The sequence below is a fragment of the Dama dama genome, chromosome 14 (genome assembly GCF_033118175.1).
Source record: "Dama dama isolate Ldn47 chromosome 14, ASM3311817v1, whole genome shotgun sequence".
NCBI classification, from domain to species: domain Eukaryota; kingdom Metazoa; phylum Chordata; class Mammalia; order Artiodactyla; family Cervidae; genus Dama; species Dama dama.
In genome coordinates this window covers 58,793,044-58,813,017 of record NC_083694.1, presented here as the reverse complement: position 1 = coordinate 58,813,017, position 19,974 = coordinate 58,793,044, and the positions used below count along the sequence as shown (strand labels likewise).

The window sequence follows — 19,974 nt, the reverse complement described above, 5'->3', positions numbered from 1 at the left end:
CACACATACACACACACACAGAGCATTCACAACCCAGATGGCAGAAACCTGAGTGCCAAGCTCTCTCTGGCAAAAGGTTGTCTACCTTCACTCTCCAGCCATCTCCAAGATCAGAATCACAGGTGACTAGAAATTTCTAAATGCTGGCCTTGCTATGGAAACCCTCTCTGGAAGGTAATACATATCCCAGCTACCGCCAAGGCCAGCCCACCCCAGCCCTTGGTGCTCATCCTCCCTCGATACACACCCCCTCCATCCCCTCCCTGGAAAAGCCCTTCTACCCTACTCTTCCAGGGAGAAGCAGCCCAGACTTGCCAACAGCAAGTTCAAAAAGGAAAGGAGGCTGGGCCATCTCACTGGGCTCAAATCCTCTCTGCCAGCCAAGAGGCAGATGGCTCCCACTGTCAAAAGGAGGGAGAGAGTGGCTAAGGTGGACACTGATTCCTTCATCAGTTCAACACTGGAAGGGTTATTTTTCCCTAGGGTGCAACATGATTAGATTTTTATAAACTATTAGTGATATTAGTGAATCTTTAATTCTACCAGTTGTAGAATTTTTTTTCAGTGTAATTATGTCTCTTTCAAGTACATAGAGTAATATGAATTCTAGGCTAGACACTGGACATAAAACAGCTCATGTAATACTCGTGAGCAGTCTGAAAATATTATAAGGCCATTTTATTCTAGTGAATGAATCAAAGAGGTTAAGAGCTAACAGCTGGTAAATAGTATCTCTGTAATTATTTATATTGCATTGATCTTGGATGGATGGGATGGATGGATGGACAGATGGCTGAGTGCACAGATGAAGAACAAAAAGAAAAGGCAACTAAACCACATAACTTCTCAGTTAGTTAAACTAATGAAATAGTGGGACTATTTAAAGGAATGAATTAGACTGATTAGTAATTAGCATCTCAGCAGTCAAAAAAAGAAAGGACGGGAGAAGAAGGAGCTACTATTATAAGAATCTATGCTCTAGAGCCAGACTGCCGAGGTTCAAATCTCAGTCCCACCACTTACTAGCTGGATAACCTTGGGCTAGGTATTTAACCTCTCTCTGCCTCTGTTTCCTCATCTGTAAAATGGAGATATTATAACATAAAGTTGTTGTGAGAATTAAATGTATTACATAAAATAATGTGTAAAGCATTTGGAACTTTGCCCAGCACATAGCTGGGCAATAATGTTGGTGTTGTTATCCCCATTTTGTAGAGGAAACAGAAGTCTAGGGAAAGAGACGGCGATTATTCTGTAATTTCTCCAATAATGCCACTTTTAATATTGATGGTTGGTGACACTTTTATTCAGGGACTTGAAGAACATTTGAACCAATTCAAACCAAATGGTCTTCAGTTGTGGTGAGAATTTAGATTTTCAGGAAGATCTGGAAATAGAACTGCCATATGACCCAGCAATCCCACTGCTGGGCATACACACTGAGGAAACCAGATCTGAAAGAGACACGTGCACCCAAATGTTCATCGCAGCACTGTTTATAATAGCCAGGACATGGAAGCAACCTAGATGTCCATCAGCAGATGAATGGATAAGGAAGCTGTGGTACATATACACCATGGAATATTACTCAGCCATTAAAAAGAATTCATTTGAATCAGTTCTAATGAGGTGGATGAAACTGGAGCCTATCATACAGAGTGAAGTAAGCCAGAAAGAAAAACCCCAATACAGTACACTAACGCATATATATGGAATTTAGAAAGATGGTAACGATAACCCTGTATGCGAGACAGCAAAAGAGACACAGATGTACAGAACAGACTTTTGGACTCTGTGGGAGAGGGTGAGGGTGGGATGGTTTGGGAGAAAGTCACTGAAACATGTATATTATAATATGTGAAACGGATCGCCAGTCCAGGTTCGATGCATGAGACAGGGTGCTCGGGGCTGGTGCACTGGGATGACCCTGGGGGATGGGATGGGGAGGGAGGTGGGAGGGGGATTCAGGATGGGGAACACATGTACACTTGTGGTGGATCCATGTCAATGTATGGCAAAACCACTACAATATTGTAAAGTAACTAGCCTCCAAAAAATAAATAAATAAGAGAAAGATCTAGATTTTTAAACTTTTAAGATAACTTTTATAAGGTGAGGAACCAAGACAGAGACTTCACTTCTTCAGAGACCAATATGCACATGCTGTCACAAGAACTTAAAGAAACTCCACAGTGATGAAAAAAGATGGGTGCTGTCTAGTCTCTCACCTCTAGCAGAACGTACCCCTAGAGACAGTGGACCAGCTACAAGCAGGAAAGGAAGCAGGGATGAAAGGGAGCTTCAGGCCTGTGCGCAGCAGCAGGTGGTGCCAAGCTGGGCGCTGCTGGCAGCAGTGAGTATCGGGGAGCACAGGAGACTTGGGGGGCCCAGCTCATACCAGAGGAAGTTCACAGCGAGGCTTTCCAGCGGCAGCAGAGCTAGAGTGGGCAAGACTGATGATAGATTTGATGCTTCCTGGGGAGAAGGCCAGAGTGGCTCCTTTTCCCATGTATAGACATGATTCTGAGGTTTGGGGTAGCATTGCTGTTACCTTGGTGTTCCCTCCACCCTGTTCCATAAACTTGGAGGGAACTGGGGAGGACCCAGGGGAGCCTCATGGAAAGAGCTCCTTACAGCTGTGATCCAGCCCCCACCAGCCTCCAAGGCTATATTTCCTACAAGTGGCCCCCGGTAGCCCAAGAGAGACATTCAAGAGTGATCCTTCTGACAACCGTCTTTCAGACTTGGTCCACAGACCTTGGAAAGCTAAAATCTGATCAAGCAATGCTGGCTCCTTCAGAAAGATCCACACAGGAGTCAGCATGTCAGCCCTCCCCAAACTTACAGAGAAAGCTCAGGCTGAGTGAGTGAGTGGCTCACCCAGAATCACAGAAAGAGCCAAAGAGCCCAGAGATGAACCCCAGGGAAGGGTGCTCTCTAGGAGTGGCTGTTATCCACAAAACACCCCCACCATATGATCTGCTCTCTCAGGGCCATACCTTTGGGTTTTAAAGGGACACTTTTATTGAGCTTACTATGTGCTAGGCCCTATGTTGAACACTGAGGATACAAAGATGAATGTGATTACTTGGGGTCCAAAATGGTGGTGTAGGAAGACTGAACTCACTTGCTCCTATAGACGCACCAAACTACACCAATATACAGAGTAATTCTTCCTGAAATATGAGGACTGATGGAACAGCTTCTACACACACACACACGCACACACAAAGCAATAGAAGAACCTATAGTTGTGAGTAGTAGAGAGAGACACAGGATTGACAGAAACCTCACCCCCCACATGGCAACGTGCAGTGTGGAGGGATATCTCTGAGGGGCCTGTGTGCTCAACCTGTTGTGAAGGAAAAAACAAACAAACAAACAGAAAAAACTCAGCAGTTTAAAGAACATCTAGATTATATGAGAAAGTCTATTTATTAATCTTAGCACTTATGCCAAATGTGTAGGGAATTGCTAGAACTCTCTCCAAGTGACAGACGCTGCACACCCCATCTTTTCGCACTCCCCGTCTACCTCGACGGCATGGGTGGGAATATGGTCCAGGTGCTCTAGCTGGCCAGCCAGGGCTAATCCACTGAACTCAAGGCCCCTGGCTCCACCAGCTACAGCTGTCCTCTCAAGGCGGCTCTGGCATGGTGTGCTCTGCGTCCACCTCTGCTGGTGCTCAGCCCAACTCCAGACATCCCATGAAGGCAGCCCTGGCACAGCCTATCTCAGGACCTCCCCAGCCCACACTCACTCTAGCTCCAACCAGCCTGCCAAAGCCAGCTGGTACATGCTATCCACACAGGGGACGTACCTTCAAGACCAAGAGAGGTAGCTGTTCCATCTAATCCACAGAAACAAAGACAGAAAGTCAAACGAAATGAGGAGTCAGAGGAAACATTCTTCAAATTATAGAACAAGATAAAACCCCAGAAAAGCTTAATTAAATGGAGATAAATAATCTACCCAATAAAGAGTTCAAAGTTACGGCCGTAAATAGGCTCACTGCACTCAGGAGAAGAATGGAGGAAGACAGAACTTTAACAAAGGGAAAATATAAGAAAGAACCAATCGGTGCTGAAGAACACAGTATCCGAGACAGAAGACAGGAGAAATCAACAGGGGGTGAGGTGAAACAGAAGAACAAATAAGCAATCTGAAAGAATAGTGGAAATCACCCGAACAGGACAGAAAAAAGAAAAAAAATCCTTTTTAAAATAAGGACAGTTTAAGAGACGTCTGGAAAAACATCAAGCATACTTGATACTAGCATACTAGCACTCACATTGTAGGGTTACCAAAAAGAGAAGAGAAAGAGAAAGGGATAGAAAAACTTATTTGAAGAAATAATGACTGAAAACTTCCCTAACCTGGAGAAGGAACAAAAAATGTCCAGGTCCAAGAAACACAGAATCCCAAACAAGATGAACCCAAAGGGATTTATACTACTATATGCCCTAATTAAAATGACAAAAGTTAAAGAGAGAATTTTAAAGGCAGCAAGGGAAAAACACAAGTCACATACAAGAGACCCCGCATAAGACTAATTTTTCAGCAGAAATTGCACAAGCCAAAAGGAACAACTTAAAGTTCTGAAAGGCTATCATTTATAGTGAAGGAGAGAAAAAGACTTTTCCAGACAAGCAAAAATTAAAGGAGTTCATCACCACTGAACCAGCCTTACAAGAAATGTTAATGGTTTTCTTTAAGCAGGAAAGGTCATAACTAGAACTAAGACAATATATGAAAGAAAAATATTACTCATAAAGGCAAATATATAGTAAAGGCAGTGGTTCAGTCACTTGAAAAGCTAATATGAAGATTAAAAGACAAAAATACAAATTTCAACTATTGTTGCTACAGTGGCACAATTCATAAGCATGCAGTACTTGTAAGAAATTTCAACTATAGTAAGTATATTATAATGTCAAAAATAAAAGATGCAAATTATCATTTCAAAACAACAAAATGTGGGTAGGAAGTAAAAATGTAGTGCTTTTAGAATGCATTCAAACTTAAGCAACTATCAACTCAAAAACTGCCATATAGATTATAGACATAGATATATAGATATATATTAGTCTCATGGTAATCAGGAACCAAATCCCTACAATATGTAGACAGTAGAGAAAGAGAAAGCAAAGCAAACATAAAACTAAGACAAGTATCAAACCATAAGGGAAGACATCAAGAGAAGAATAAAGGAAAACAGAAGAACTACAAAAACAATCAGAAAGCAATAAATGACAATATATACATACATATGAATAATTATTTTAAATGTAAATAGACTAAATGTTCTAGTCAAAAGACACCAGGTAACTAAATGGATTTTTTTTAAAGTCCCATATATATGCTGCCTGCAAGAGAATCACTTCAGATTTAAAGACACACACAGACTGAAAAAGAAGGGATGGAAAAAGATATTCGATGTAAATGGAAACAAAAAGAAAGCTGGAATAGCAATACTCATACCAGGCAGGACAGACTTTAAAACAAAGGCTATAACAAAAGACAAAGTCACTACATAATGATAAAGCTATCAATCCAAAAAGAAGACATAACATTCCTAAATATTTATATACCAAACACAGGAGTGCCTAAATATATAAAATAAATGTTGAGACATAAAGAAAAAAATTGACAATAATACAATAGGGGACTTTAATACCCCACTTACTTCAGTGGAATCAGTGGACAGATCATCTAGACAGAAAATCAATAAGGAAACCTTGGTCTTAACGGACACATTATAGAGATGAACTTAATAGATATACAGAACATTTTACCCAAAACCTGCAGAATACACATTTTTCACAAGTACACATGGAACACTCTCCAGGACAGATCACAAGCTAAGCCACAAAACAAGCCTCAATAAATTTAAGAAGATTTAACTCATATCAAGCATCTTTTCCAACCACAATCAACTAGAAATCAACTATAAAAAGAAAATTGGAGGAAAAAATGATAAACACAGGAAAGTAAGAACATGCTACTAAGCAACCAATGAGTGAATGAGGAAATCAAAAAATATCTTGAGACAGATAAAAATGGAAACACAACTTCCCAAAAAACTTGGGATGCAGTAAAACCAATTCCATTCTATGGTAAAGAATCTGCCTACCAATGCAGGAGATGCAGGTTTCACCCCTGGGTGGGGAAGATCCTGGGAGAACGAAATGGCAGCCCACCCTGTGTTCATAGTGACACAGGCCTACCTCAAGATGCAAGGAAGGCCTCACATAATCTAAACTGCCAGGTAAAGAAATTAGAAAAAGAAAATAAACAAAGCCCAACCTCAGCATAAAGAAGGAAATAATAAAGAGTAAAGCAAAAATAAATGAAATAGAGGTTTTAAAAATAGAAAAGATCAATGAAGCTAAGAGCTGGTTCTTTGAAAAGAATCTTCCTGAATCACAGGCAGATTCTTTGCCAATTGAGCTATCAGGGAAGCCCTTCGAAAAGATAAACAAAATTGACAAATCTTTAGTCAGATCATTAAGGAAGAAAGAGAGAGGATCCAAATAAATAAAATCAGAAATGAAATGGAAGAACTTATGACCAACACCAAAGAAATACAGGCTCATACGAGACTACTATGAAAATTATATACCAACATATTGGACAACCTAGAAGAAAATAAATTCCTAGACATACAATCTTCCAAGACTGAATCAAGAAAAAATGGAAAATCTGAACAGACTTATTACTGGTTGTAAAGTTGAATCAGTAATCAAAAAACTCCCAGCAAATCAAAGTCTAGGACCAGATGACTTCACAGGTGAATTCTACCAAATATTTAAAGAAGACTTAATATTATTCTTCTCAAAGTATTCCAAAAATTTGAAGAGGAAGTCATGTTTCCAAACTCATTCTACAAGGCCAGCATTACCCTGATACTAAAACCAGACAACTGCAAAAAAAAAAAAAAAAAAAAATTACAGTCCAATATCCTTGATGAACATAGATACCAAAACCCTCAGTGAAATATTAGCAAACTGAATTCAAAATACATTAGAAGGATCATACACCATGATCAATGGGATTTATTCTAGGAATGCAAGGATTGTTCATGCATGCATGCCTGGTCTCTCGATGTGTCTAACTCTTTGTGACCCAATGGGTTGTAGCCCAACAGGCTCCTCCTCTGTCCATGGGATTTTCCAGGCAAGAATACTACAGCAGGTTGCCATTTCCTGTAGCAGGGGATCTTCCAAACCCAGGGATCAAGCCTGCATCTCCTGCATTGGCCAACAAATTCCTTACCACTGAGCCACCTGGGAAGCAAGAATTATTCAGTATCTGCAAATCAGTCAATATGATACACCACATTAACAAAATGAAGGATAGAAACCATATGCTCATCTCAATAGATGCAGAAAAAGCATTCAACAAAATTAAACATTCATTATTAAAAAAAAAAAAAAAACTCCCTCAGAGTAAGTAAAGAGGGCATATGCATGCATGTATGCTCAGTTGCTCAGTCATGTCTGACTCTTTGCAACTCTATGAACTGTAGCCTGCCAGGATCCTCTGTCCATGGGATTATTCTGGCAAGAACACTGGAGTTGGTTGGCATTTCCTCCTCTAGGGAATCTTCCTGACCCAGGGATCTAACCCACGTCTCCTACAGCTCCTTCATTAGCAGGTGGATTCTTTACCACTGAGTCACCTGAGAAGCCTGGGTATCTTAGAGGGCATGTCTCACATAATAAAGGCCATATATGACAAACCCAGAGCTAACCTCATATTCAATGGTGAAAAGCTGAAAGCTTTTCCTCTAAGATCAGAAATAAGACAAAAATGTCCTCTAGCACCATTTTTATGCAATGTAGTATCAAAAGTCCTGACCACAGCATCAGACAAGAAAAATAAATAAATAAAAGGCATCCAGATTGGTAAAGAAAAAAGTAAAACCGTCACTGCCTACAGATGACATGCTACTACTGGGTTGGCCAAAATGTTCATTCAGTTTTTTCCATAACATCTTACAGAAAAACCTGAACAAAATTTTTTTGCCTAAAGAAAACCCTAAAGACTCCATTAAAAAAATTAGAATAATATAATTCAATAAATTTACAGGATACTAGGAAATTCCCTTGCGGTTCAGTGGTTAGGATTCCCATGCTTTCATTGCCAAGGACATGGGCTCAGTCCCTGGTCAGAAACTAAGATCCTGCAAGCTGCATTGTCACGGCCAAAAATAAAAATTTTAAATAATTTTAAATAAATTTTCAGAATACTAAATATATAGAAATGTATTGCATTTCTATCCACTAATAATGAATTATCAGGAAGAGAAGTTAATAAAATAATCCCATTTACAATCACATCAAAAAGAATAAAATATCCAAGAATAACTCTAGCCAGGGAGGTGAAAGACCTGTTCTCTGAAAATTATAAGATGGTGATGCAAGAAATTGAAGACAACACAAATAATTGGAAAAATATGCCATGTTCATAGGCTGAAAGAATATTATTAAAATGTCCATGCTACACAAAACAACCTACAGATTTGACGCAATCCCTATCAAAATACCAAAGGCATTTTTTTTACAGAACCAGATCAAATAATCTTAAAACTTGTATGGAACTACAAAAGATCCCAAATAGTTAAAGCAATCTTGAATAAGAAGGAAAAAACTGGAGGTATGACAAATTCCTGGTTTCAAACTATACTATGAAGCTAAAGCAATCAAAACAGTATGGTATTGGCACAAAAAAAAAAAAAAATCAAAACAGACACACAGATGAATAGGACAAAAAAGAGAGCCCAGAAATAAACCCTTGCTTATATGGTCAAGCATCTATGACAAAGAAAGCAGGAATATATAATGGAAAAATGATAGTCTCCTCAAAAATGGTGATAGGAAAACTTGACAGCTACAAGCAAAAGAATGAAACTAGACCACTTTCTTGGATTAAAGGCTTAATTGTAAGACCTGAAACTTTAAAACTCCTAGAAGAAAACATAGGCAGTATGCTCTTTGACACTGGTCTTAGAAACACTTTTTTGGATCTGTCTCCAGAAGCAAGGACAACAAAAGCAAAAATAAACAGAACCTAATCAAAAAAACAAACAAAAAAAAAAAATGTGCATAGTGAAGGTAACCATCAATAAAATGAAAAGGCAATCTACTGAATACAAGAAGATATTTTCAAATCATATATTCAACATGGGGTTAATATCCAATATATAAACAACTCATACAACTCAATATAAAAGATTAATACCTGATTAAAAACTGGGCAAAGACACATATATATGGAATTTAGAAAGATGGTAATGATAACCCTATATGCAAAACAGAAAAAGAGACACAGATGTACAGAACAGACTTTTGGACTCTGTGGGAGAAGGTAAAGGTGGGATGTTTCAAGAGAACAGCATGTATATTATCTATGATGAAACAGACCACCGGCCCAGGTGGGATGCATGAGACAGGTGCTCGGGCCAGGTGCACTGGGAGGACCCAGAGGAATCGGGTGGGGGGGGGAGGTGGGAGGGGGGATCGGGATGGGGAATACATGTAACTCCATGGCTGATTCATGTCAATGTATGACAAAACCCACTGCAATGTTGCGAAGTAATTAGCCTCCAACTAATAAAAATAATTGGGAAAAAAAAAAAAACTGGGCAAAGGACTTGAATAGACATTTTTCTAAAGAAGACATTCAAATGACTAACAAGTATGTGAAAAGATGCTCAACATCACTAGTAATCAAGGAAGAACTGTACGTTCCCTACAAACGAATGAACTCCAATCTAAGAGTGTATTCATAAATCCAACAAAGTTAGCCTAGGTATCTAACTAACACAATTGGCTACATAATACTGTACTGAAAAATAGGCTTCCCTGGTGGCTCTATGGTAAAGAATCTGCCTACCAATGCAGGAGACATAGTTTCCACCCCTGGGTGGGGAAGATCCTGGGAGAAGGAAATGGCAACCCACTCTGGTATTCCTGCCCGGAAAATCCCATGGACAGAGGAGCCTCATGGGCTATATAGTTCATGGGGTTGCAAAAGAGTCAGACAACTTAGCAACTAAACAACAACTGTGCTGTAATAGGTTTAAAATACTTTTCACACAAATAATACATAAAAAAAACAAAAACAAAAATAAAACATTTTTAATCTCACAGTATAATATCTTGAAAAGTACAGTAGTACATTACAACAACCGGCATGCAGGGTCTGGCATCGAGTGAACAGGCGTTACTGATTGGAAGGGGGAGAAGATGGTAGAGCAGAAGGATTGTCAGCAACAGGAGACAGAGGACAAGCTATCTTTTCACCTTGCTCTGCTCTCTCAATTATTTTCACTTGTTTCCATTGTTATCGCTTGGCACCTCTTAGCAGTGCCAGCTACATCACTGCTGCTTTTACACTTGCTTCAGGACATCCTGGGCTTGAAATAAAGATACTGTACTACTGTACTCTACAAAATATGATATAGTAAAGAACACAAAAGCACAACTTTTTGTGGAAGATACATGTCCTTGACAACGTTCGCCAGATATGTGAACTATCTTATGTGATTAGACGTGTGAATGTATGTTCGCATCTTTGAAATTTCACAACGTGAAGGTTCTTACATAGAGGACTTACTGTGCAAATCAAACCACAATGAGATATCACCTCCCATCTGTCAGAATGACTATTACCAGGGAGACGTGTAACAAGTGTTGGTCAGGATGTGGAGGAAAGGGAATCCTAGAGCACTGCTGAGTGGAATGTAAACTGGTGTAGCCGGGGTGGAAAACATTATGGAAATTCTTCCCAAAAAACTAGAAATAGAACTACTATATGATCCAGAAATTCCACTTCTATGTATTTCCCAAGAAAATGAAAAAATATCTTTTTTTAAATAAAAAAGATATATGCACTCCAATGTTCACTGCAGCATTATTTACAATAACCAAGATATAGAAGCAACCTGAGTGTTCATCTGTAGGCGAAAGGATAAAGAAAATGTAGTGTATACACACACACACACATATATATACACAGTAGACTATTAATCAGCCATAAAAAAGAAGAAAAATTGCCACTTGCAATAACATAAATGAACCTAGAAGGAATTATGCTGAGTGAAATAAGTCAGACATAAAAGACAAATACCACATGATTTCAGTTATATGAGGAATCCAAACAATGAAATAAATGAATAAATATAAGTAAACAAACAGACTCATGGATACAGAGAACAAACTGGTGGTTGCCAGAGCAGAGGGATTAGGAGGTTGACAAAATACATGAAGGGGATTAAGCATGAACTTCCAGTTATAAAATAAAGGATATAGAGTATAGGAAATAGAGTCAATAATATTGTGGTAACTTTGTATGATAGCAGATGGTAACTAGACTTATCACGGTGATTATTTTTGCACTGTATAAAAACATTGAATCACTGTTATACACATGAAATTAATATAATAAGTCTATTATACTCTGATTTTTTTTAAAAGGCAAAAAAGGACAAAACAACAACAAAACTATAATAACAACAAAAAGATGTGTGACGTGGTCCCTACTTTTAAAGAGTTCATAGTTTATTGGAGAAATAAACATGAAACTAAGTAAACAGTATGAGTAAGTGTATCATAAGGATTCAATAAGACAGGTAAAAACCACAGTAAGTCACTTCACCTACATACCAACACTTTGAGAGAGGTATTGTTAGCCCATTTTACAGATGAGGAAACTGAAGCTATAAGGGTTAAATCCCTTGCCTCAGTTCACACAACGAGAGAGAGACACTGCCCCCAGTGCACTGGCACATGCTCACACAGGCTGTCAAAGTCAGATTTGTGCATCTCTTCCCAGCTCCTTACTTAGTGATATCACATCGGTAACTTGAAATCCACCAACAGATGGACCACAGAAATTGGCAAACACTACAAATCAGGTGACAGACTGGATTCAAACCCAAGTCTGAAAGACTTTTTCTCAGTCTTGCCCAGAATTTTTTCTGGATTGAAGCATCCTCTTCTAAAAGGCCTGCCTCCCTAGGAGAACCACACCAGCCCATTCTGGATAAGGCCAAACAAAATAACGCATGTGATCTCCCTTCTAAGTCACCAAGGGCTGTGCAACTAAGTCAAGTCATCATCTATCCTCTCAGCTCTGAGCTAGAGTCTTAGTAGACACATAGGGACTCAGACATGCCCAGTGAGTCTGGGGTGGGAGGGTATGGAGTGGGGCCAGGAAGAAAAGGGAGCTTTCTCTGGAACACTGATCTCTGTAAGTGTCACTGATGTGATGAATTAATCTCTGTCCCCTTAACTAGCTCCTGGGCTTCCGTGGAGCACTAGTGGTAAAGAGCACACCTGCCAATGCAGGAGATGCAAGAGACATGGGTTCAAGTCCCTGGGTCCCCTGGAGATCCCCTGGAGAAGGGAATGGCAACCCACTCCAGGACTCCTGTGCCTGGGAAATCCCATGGACAGAGAAGCCTGGCAGGCTACAGTCCACGGAGTCACAAAGTTGGACATGGTTGAGCACTACTCCTAATACAACTAGCTCCACAAGGATAAAGTCTCCACAAGGACAAGGATTGTGGCTGGTTTTGCTGACCACTGTAGTCCAAGTGCCAAGAAGCCCCACATCAACAGTGGTTCTAAGAATGAATTAAAGAAGCAGGAGAGCATCAGAGCTAAACTGTACACAGAAGCCCGGGCACACCTCCCTCCCAGCACCTTCTATGAGGAAGGAGGTGGTCTGAAGTCCATCCCAGCCCTGAGAGCGGGCTGCAGGAGAGTCAGTCTGTCTGGGCGGGACCCCAGTTATGCCACTCACCGACCGGGGAAGCTGTTCCTCAGTGTCCTGACTACAACAAGGTTGTGGAGTTGTTCTGAGAAGTAAAGGCGCTAACATTTGTAAAGCGCCTGGCATGTACAAGCGCTGTGTGTTTGCTAAATAGGTAAGGAAACCCTCCTCCCCAAATCATGTGCATTGATATTTTCTCCTCTGCTCTTGGAATGCAATTTTCTGGCGCATTCTCAGCATAAGAGGGCTTCCCTGGGGGAAAAGAGGCTCCAGCAATCCCTGCTCTCTCTACATTTCCCTGCCCTGTCCTGCCCATGGGAGGCAGGAACACATCCACTTCTCTTTAAAGGTCCCTGAAATTTGTTCAGCCCCACCTGGCCGCACAGCCGGGAAGCCGCCCCCCAGGCTCCCTCCCGGAAGACAGCCCCCTTCCGTTCCCCTCCTCTTTCTAGCATCCCTAGGAGCCCGGTTCTCCCCTGGGGCTGGTGGAGATGGCAGGCAGGATGCGCCTCCTGCACCCAGAGCCGCGCGACCCGAGCCCGCACACCGTGGGCGGCTGCGCCACCCAGTGGCGACCTGCAGAATCGGCGGCGGGGCACCCGGCGAAGTCGAAGGTCTCGAGACGGGCTCTCGCTGCAGCGGGCCTCTGCAGGGAGCAAAGGAGAGAAAAGGCAAAAGAAACAGTAGGTTGGCAGGTAGAGAGAATACCTCCAAAGCGGCTGGTAGACTCTAGGCCACATGAAGTTAATTCAGTTAGGAGAGCAAGGCTGTCGGCCGGGTCCCTTTCCTCCCTTGTCTGTTACATCCCTGTTACATCCCCGGGCTTCTTCGTCCATAAGAGAATATTTGACTGGGGGCTGAGGCTCCTGTCTCCTGAAATCCTGACTTCTTGGCATTGCTCTGGGCTGATGAGGAGGCAAAGATAGAGGGCATGTGCAGCTCTGAGGCAGGAGCAGCCTCCTTGCCCTGTGGGTGGCCCCTAAGGAACAGGATGCAGGGAGGGTCCAGATTGGACCCCCAGCTTTGTCCTGGCTCCTTGCTCCCATACTAGTGGGTGCTTGGATTTCCCCCCCCAGAAAAGACCGTGATAAAAATCAACACCAACCCAGCTTCCCTCCCAGAGGGGTTGTGAGACCCAAGATAAGGCTGGGGAAGGCATTTGGAAGAACAAAAGCCTTCACTATTCTCTGATCCTTAATGACTTTTGCAGCCAGGTGACACGAGGCAAATACAAATACACTTGCTTGAAGGTAAGACCCTTGAGTCCTGACTATCAAAAGCTCCTCAAAAGAGAGATTTTTTTTTTTTTAATTTGGCAGTGCAGGAAAGGAACATGTAGTTGAAATCCAAAAATCATGAGGTTCCACATGGGAAATGTAAATGATCAAGTATGTCTCGGAGATTTTTCGGTATTGAATTTAGAAGCCAGCTTACTCTTTAGGAAACCTGTGGAATAGACAGTATGATTTTCCCCCTCCTCAAACCATTTGGAGGATGAAGAAACAGCCCCAAAAGTTATCTATTCAGAACCACTGCAAAGGCAGAATCCTAGAACCCCAGGCATTCATCTTGGCCTGGGACATCCCTGGCAGTCGCAGACGTCTGGTCAGGACTTGTGTAAACACCTCCACTGGATGATGCAGAGACATTGTCCTTGTATGAGAACAAATCCACCTGCTGGTCGCATTCTGATCTCCTTGGACATGGAGTCCAGGCCCCACATCCATTGGCCCAGTATCATGAGAACAAAGCTGCCCCCACCTCAGCACCCAGGACTGGGAGGAAACCCCCGAGAGGATGGAAGTTGACATCAGAGTAAAGGAGAGACATAAGAGGCAGCCCTGGCCCCAAATCCCACCCCAAAGCAAAGCAGAGAGCCAACCAGCATCCTTCACTGCCTCTACATGGGAGGCAGAGCCAAAAGACCCACTTTATGTGAGAGGGTTGGGGCAAACTGGCCAAAGCCCCAGCACCTGGCGGGGCAGACACGAGTTTGGGGTTTCAGTTCCCCGGTTGATGCATCTCTTAACAGTTCCCTCTGGTGAGGTAAGCAGGAGGAGAAAAACAAATATTGTATATTAATGCATATATATGAAGTCTAGAAAAATGGACTGATGAACCTATTTGCAGAGCAGGAATAGAGATGCAGACATAGAGAATGGACTTGTGGACCTAGCAGGGGAAGAAGAGGGTGGGACAGGTTGAGAGAGCTGCACTGACACATATATCCTACCATGGGTAAAATGGACAGCTCGTAGGTGGCTGCCTTACAGCCCAGGGAGCTCAGCTCAGTGCTCTGTGATGATCTAGAAGGGTGGGGTGGGGGGGTGGAGTGGGGTGGAGGCTCAAGAGGGAGGGGCTATATATGTACACATGGCTGGTTCAGGTTGTACCGCAGAAACTATTACATTGTAAAGCGATGATGCTGCTGCTGCTGCTAAGTCGCTTCTGTCATGACCGACTCTGCGCGACCCCATGGACAGCAGCCCACCAGGCTCCTCTGCCCATGGGATTCTCCGGGCAAGAATCCTTGGGTTGCTATTTCCTTCTCCAAAAGCAATGATACTCCAATTCAAAAAATAAAAATAAAATGAAATATGAAGCTCAAAAAACAAGCTCCCTCTGATACAAGGTCCCTAAGCAGGTCCCCATGGCCCCTTCCTCCCCTGCGTCCTCTCTCCCTAACCAGCGGGGGTCTCACAGCCCATGTATTTCCACTGCCCAGTGGTTTTGTCCTGATATGTTCTGCTTCTCAGGCTTTCCTTCCTCTTGGCTCCTGTGTTGTCATGCAATATCTATTTCCCTTGTGATGGCCTCTCAAAGACAGCCAGGATCTTTGGGTGAAAACCTTCCTATACATCTCTTCCTACCCCTCTTAGCTCAGCAGGCTGTTGACATTTACTGAGCACCAGTGAGTGTGTACTCAGCAGGAGGCCGGGAGAGAGTTCACCCTGACGTCAGTACATCCTGTCTAGAGATTGCTGGTCTGGACCTTGACAAGAGGACCAACCCAGACCACTACTCATGCTGGAAGCACTGGTTTCAAATTCATCCAACCAGTCCCTGTTCCCACTGTCTCCATTGCTGTGCTGGGTGTTGGAGGGACTCTGGAAGTAAGAAGAGACATCTCAGGGCTCCATCTCTGCATACCTCCCCTGTTATTCTATCCCAAGGAGGGAGAAAGTTCATCCGATTGGTCAGACTGCAGGTCACTGATTGGCCAGTATTTGCAGGTAGGTGTGGTTACTGTTCCTAAAACACAGGCTTGGGTAAGGGTGGGGTGGAGTGGATGGATTCTTCTCCTCTCTTCTTGCAGCTGATCAGTTCGGTGGCCCAGGCTGATGCCCTCTCCCTTGTCCTTCCATGTGGTTGCCCAGAGCAGAGAGAGAGCAGAGATTCAAGGAGAACTCGGCCCCCCGGGCTCAGCCCGGCTGACTCCAGTTTGGAGCCCAAGTCCAGCTGCCATCAAATGTGACTGCTCTTTCTTCTCTGCTCTGCCTCTGACTCTCCTTCTGGGACTTTGTGGATAGTGGCTGCTAGGGTTTGGGTCCTCTGGCCATAAGGCATATATTAGCTCCTCACTGCTGCCAACCTTGGTGACAATCCCTCATGCCCAGGGAAGATTAGAACTGTGCTATGACATGAGGTAAGAGTTATGAAATAAAGTTTATCAGGGAGTGGGGAAAGGCTCCACGGAGAGAGCAGAGTTGGAGATTGGCCTTGAAAGATGTATAGGACCCCATAGACATTTGGGGACATGGGAACAGATAGTCCAGACAGCATGAACTCAAGTAGAGTCCAGTTTGGTGCTGGCTGCATGAATGTGGACAGCGGAAGAGTCTAGAAAGTTAGGTAGACCTTCAGGTTGGAGTCCCGGCATGCTGAGTTTCAAGAATCTCTCACCTAATTTTGTAGACACCTGGGAGCCATTGAAAGCTACTAAGCAGGGAGGGCTGTAGTCAGGACTGAGCCGTAGAAAGAAGAATCTGCCAGAAGTGTATGGTGGTGGATTGGAGCCCAACAAGACAAGGGCGGGAGGGCCAGTTCAGTGACCTGCACAGTAACCAGGCCAGCAGAACGTAAGGGCAGGGCGGTGGGACCAGAATGGAGGCCCCAGCGTGGGGAAGGGTGAGCACAAAACCCCGAGAACAAGAGTCCTGAGGAAGAGAGAAGATGAGATGTGTAGGAAAGTCTCCAGGAGAACTGAGGCGGCTCCACAGACACTGGGAGGTCAGGGAAGGCAGGGCTGGTCTGCAGAAAAGATGAGCTTGTTCACCTGCCTGGGCCTCCTGCCCTCGCCTCCTTCTACTGCCCAGAATACACTGTCACTCCGTCAGTTGGTGCCCTGGGCTGCTTTGCTGGCATCTGGAATGGCCTTCTCCCCTATGCCCTGTCCTTTCTCCCACTTATTCTTAGTTCTCAGTTGCCTCCACCTGCAAGCCGTCCTTGAGCCCCACCCTGGGGACATGGTTAAATGCCCTCCTCCTGCTACCCTCTACCCCAACACGTGTGCGGGGTGAACTCCATCTGTTGGTTCCCTTCTCTGCTTCCCCCAACACCCTGCAGCCTTTGGAAGACAGGTTTTGCATTCATTTGACATGTTGGCAACCATGTTTTATTGAGCATCTAATATGTACTAACTCGCGGGTGCTGAGAACACACCCGGGAGTAAAAGCAGCCCTTGCCTTCAAGGAATGACAGGGCAAGTGTATGGGGCTCCCACTCAGAACACATCCCATTTAAGGAAGTGGTCCAGAGGAGGAAGGAGGAGACGAGTTCAACAGAGACCCGCCATGTGCTCAGAGCAACTAAGCCCGAGTGCCACAACCACTGAACCAGCTCTCTAGGGCCCAGGCTGCTGCTACTCAGCCCACGTGCCTAGAAGCCCGTGCTCCGCAACAAGAGAAGCCCACGCACCGCAACTAGAGAGTAGCCCTTGTTCATCAAAGCTAGAGAAAGCCTGCTGCAGCAATGAAGACCCTCCACAGACAAAAAATAAAATAAATAATTTTTTTAAAAAAGAGAGAGAGAGAGAGAGAGACCGTGGTGAGGTCACATGACCGAGAGGTCATGTGAAAGGGGGCCATCTTTTCTTTGACCCCCACCCCTAGCAGGCCTGGCATGGAGAACACTCTAGAAATGATGGTTAAGGGAAGGGAGACACAGTGACTTTGAAATGTGGCAAGATATCCAGAAAGCAGCTGGGAACAGGGGCCTAGATCTCAGGAGAGATGAGTGCAAGAGGGCTATTTTTTGAATCCTGCCCACTCACCTGTAAGTTACCTGTGAGCTTCACTAACCCTAACAGAGCAAGTGTATGGGGGTCCCAGAGCTTATCTGGATTGTGAAGAAAGGAAGCCTCTGCACTCCCAACACAGCTTAGATTAACAAGGGACCTCTCCTTGAGCCCAGGGATATCCTTGAGCCCAGGGATGTATCCCTGCTCCCACTCAGAACACATCCCATTTAAGGAAGTGGGACATCAAGTCACCTGCACCCGAGGGTCAGACATTCATCAGCAAGAAGACTTACACTATGGGATGTCCCAGCTCAGGGCAGCACTAGTGTCAGTGGGGGAGGAAAACAGGCTGCCTCTGTGCAGTGCCCCGGACAGCAAGTCACATCTCCAGACTCCAGACCAGCCGGTGAATAGGTTTTTCCTCATTTAACACAAGACTTTAGCTCCACCTGAATGCCCGTGGAACTGAGCAAACTAAATGTTGATCCCAGAGTGACATCAAAAATGGAAAGGGTCTGTATTTAAAATGGATAACCAACAAAGACCTACTGCATAGCACATGGATCTCCGCTCAATGTTGTGTGTCAGCCTGGATGGGAGAGGGGTTTGGGGGAGAACGGGTACCTGTGTATGTATGGCTGAGTCCCTTCGTTGCTCACCTGAAACTACCACAAAATTGGTCATTGGGGAAACCCCAACACAAAATGTTTTTGATGTTACAAAATAAATAAATAAATAAAATGCTTTTTAAAAAAAATTAATGGAAAGAGCCTGTTCTGGGCATGGTCTCTGCTGGTCCCCTAAAGAATTGTGCACATTTCCACTCAGGAGCTCCCCTTCTGGCTGCCTGAGGGCAGCCAGTCTCCTAAGGGCTCATTCATTCTCCCTCCCTCATCTCTGAAATGCGCTGTGACTGCTACGAGTGGGACACAACTTAGCGACTCAGAAACACCAACTGCTTCTCTTCTGAAAACACTAGCAGGTAAACAGGCCCATCCCAGTCATGCTATATAGCTAGACTTTGGAGGCTGCTGGGCTCCCCATTCTGAATTTTTCCCCACCCTACTCCCACACCTCCGGTGCCTGTGACCTCCGGCTGGCCCTCCAATGAAACAGCCATCGTCTAGGATCTGGCCGTGTCTTTCTACTCACGAGTGCATTCCCAGCGTTCCTTGCCTGGCACACAGTAGGCCCTCTATAAGTATTTGGCATATGGATTCAATAAACTTTGACCAAGTATGTCTCCTGTACAAAATACCTTCAGACCTTTCCTTTTTCTCGGGACACAGAGCAGAAAGGGCAGTCAGTGCTCTTCCCACCCAAAGCCCCCTCTGCAGATGAGCCAACGTGCTCCAGCGAGGTTCAGAGTGAAACAGAGCAGGACCCTGAGGTCCTTGCCCCTCACGTCCTCTGCCTGCCTTTTGTCTCTGGAAAAACTTTAACCAAAGAAGAGGTTTAATCAGAGAAGTGAGAAAATGCAGAAACAAAGGCAAACAGTCCAGCGAGACTAAACAATAACTGTTGAGTCATTAAGCAAAGTCAAGGATCTTTAGTTCCTCCTCAAGGGCTGTAAATAATATTCTGAGCCATATCCTGTGAGCTGTCTTACAGATACTGAAACCCTCACAGGTGGGAAAAGTTAGCTACGTGATGACCAGACTGTAGCCATGACATAAGATACCACAGTTCCAAGAATTGGCCTCAGGGGAATGGGAACAACTAGACCCTGGAACTGAAGATTAACTGTACTTGAAACAATCAAGATGACGCTAGTCAGAGCACTGCGTGCCCAATCTCAAGATGACTGTCAGAGCTGACTGTGATGTTTTCCACATGCAGCCCCCTCCCTCAGCCTATAAAAGTTCTTGCCCCCTGATTGTTGGAAGTGGGGGCAGCAAGTCAGCCTTTGAACAGGAGTCCACTCCCCTTCCCACCCCCGCGCTCTGTCCAGGTTG

At 43.9% G+C, this 19,974-nt stretch overlaps 1 pseudogene; it reads right to left on the bottom strand.

Annotated features, from left to right (window-relative positions):
* Positions 1-19,139, bottom strand: part of LOC133068882 (protein lifeguard 3-like) — a 76,154-nt pseudogene extending 57,015 nt beyond the window's left edge.
* Positions 19,140-19,974: the final 835 nt, after the last annotated feature.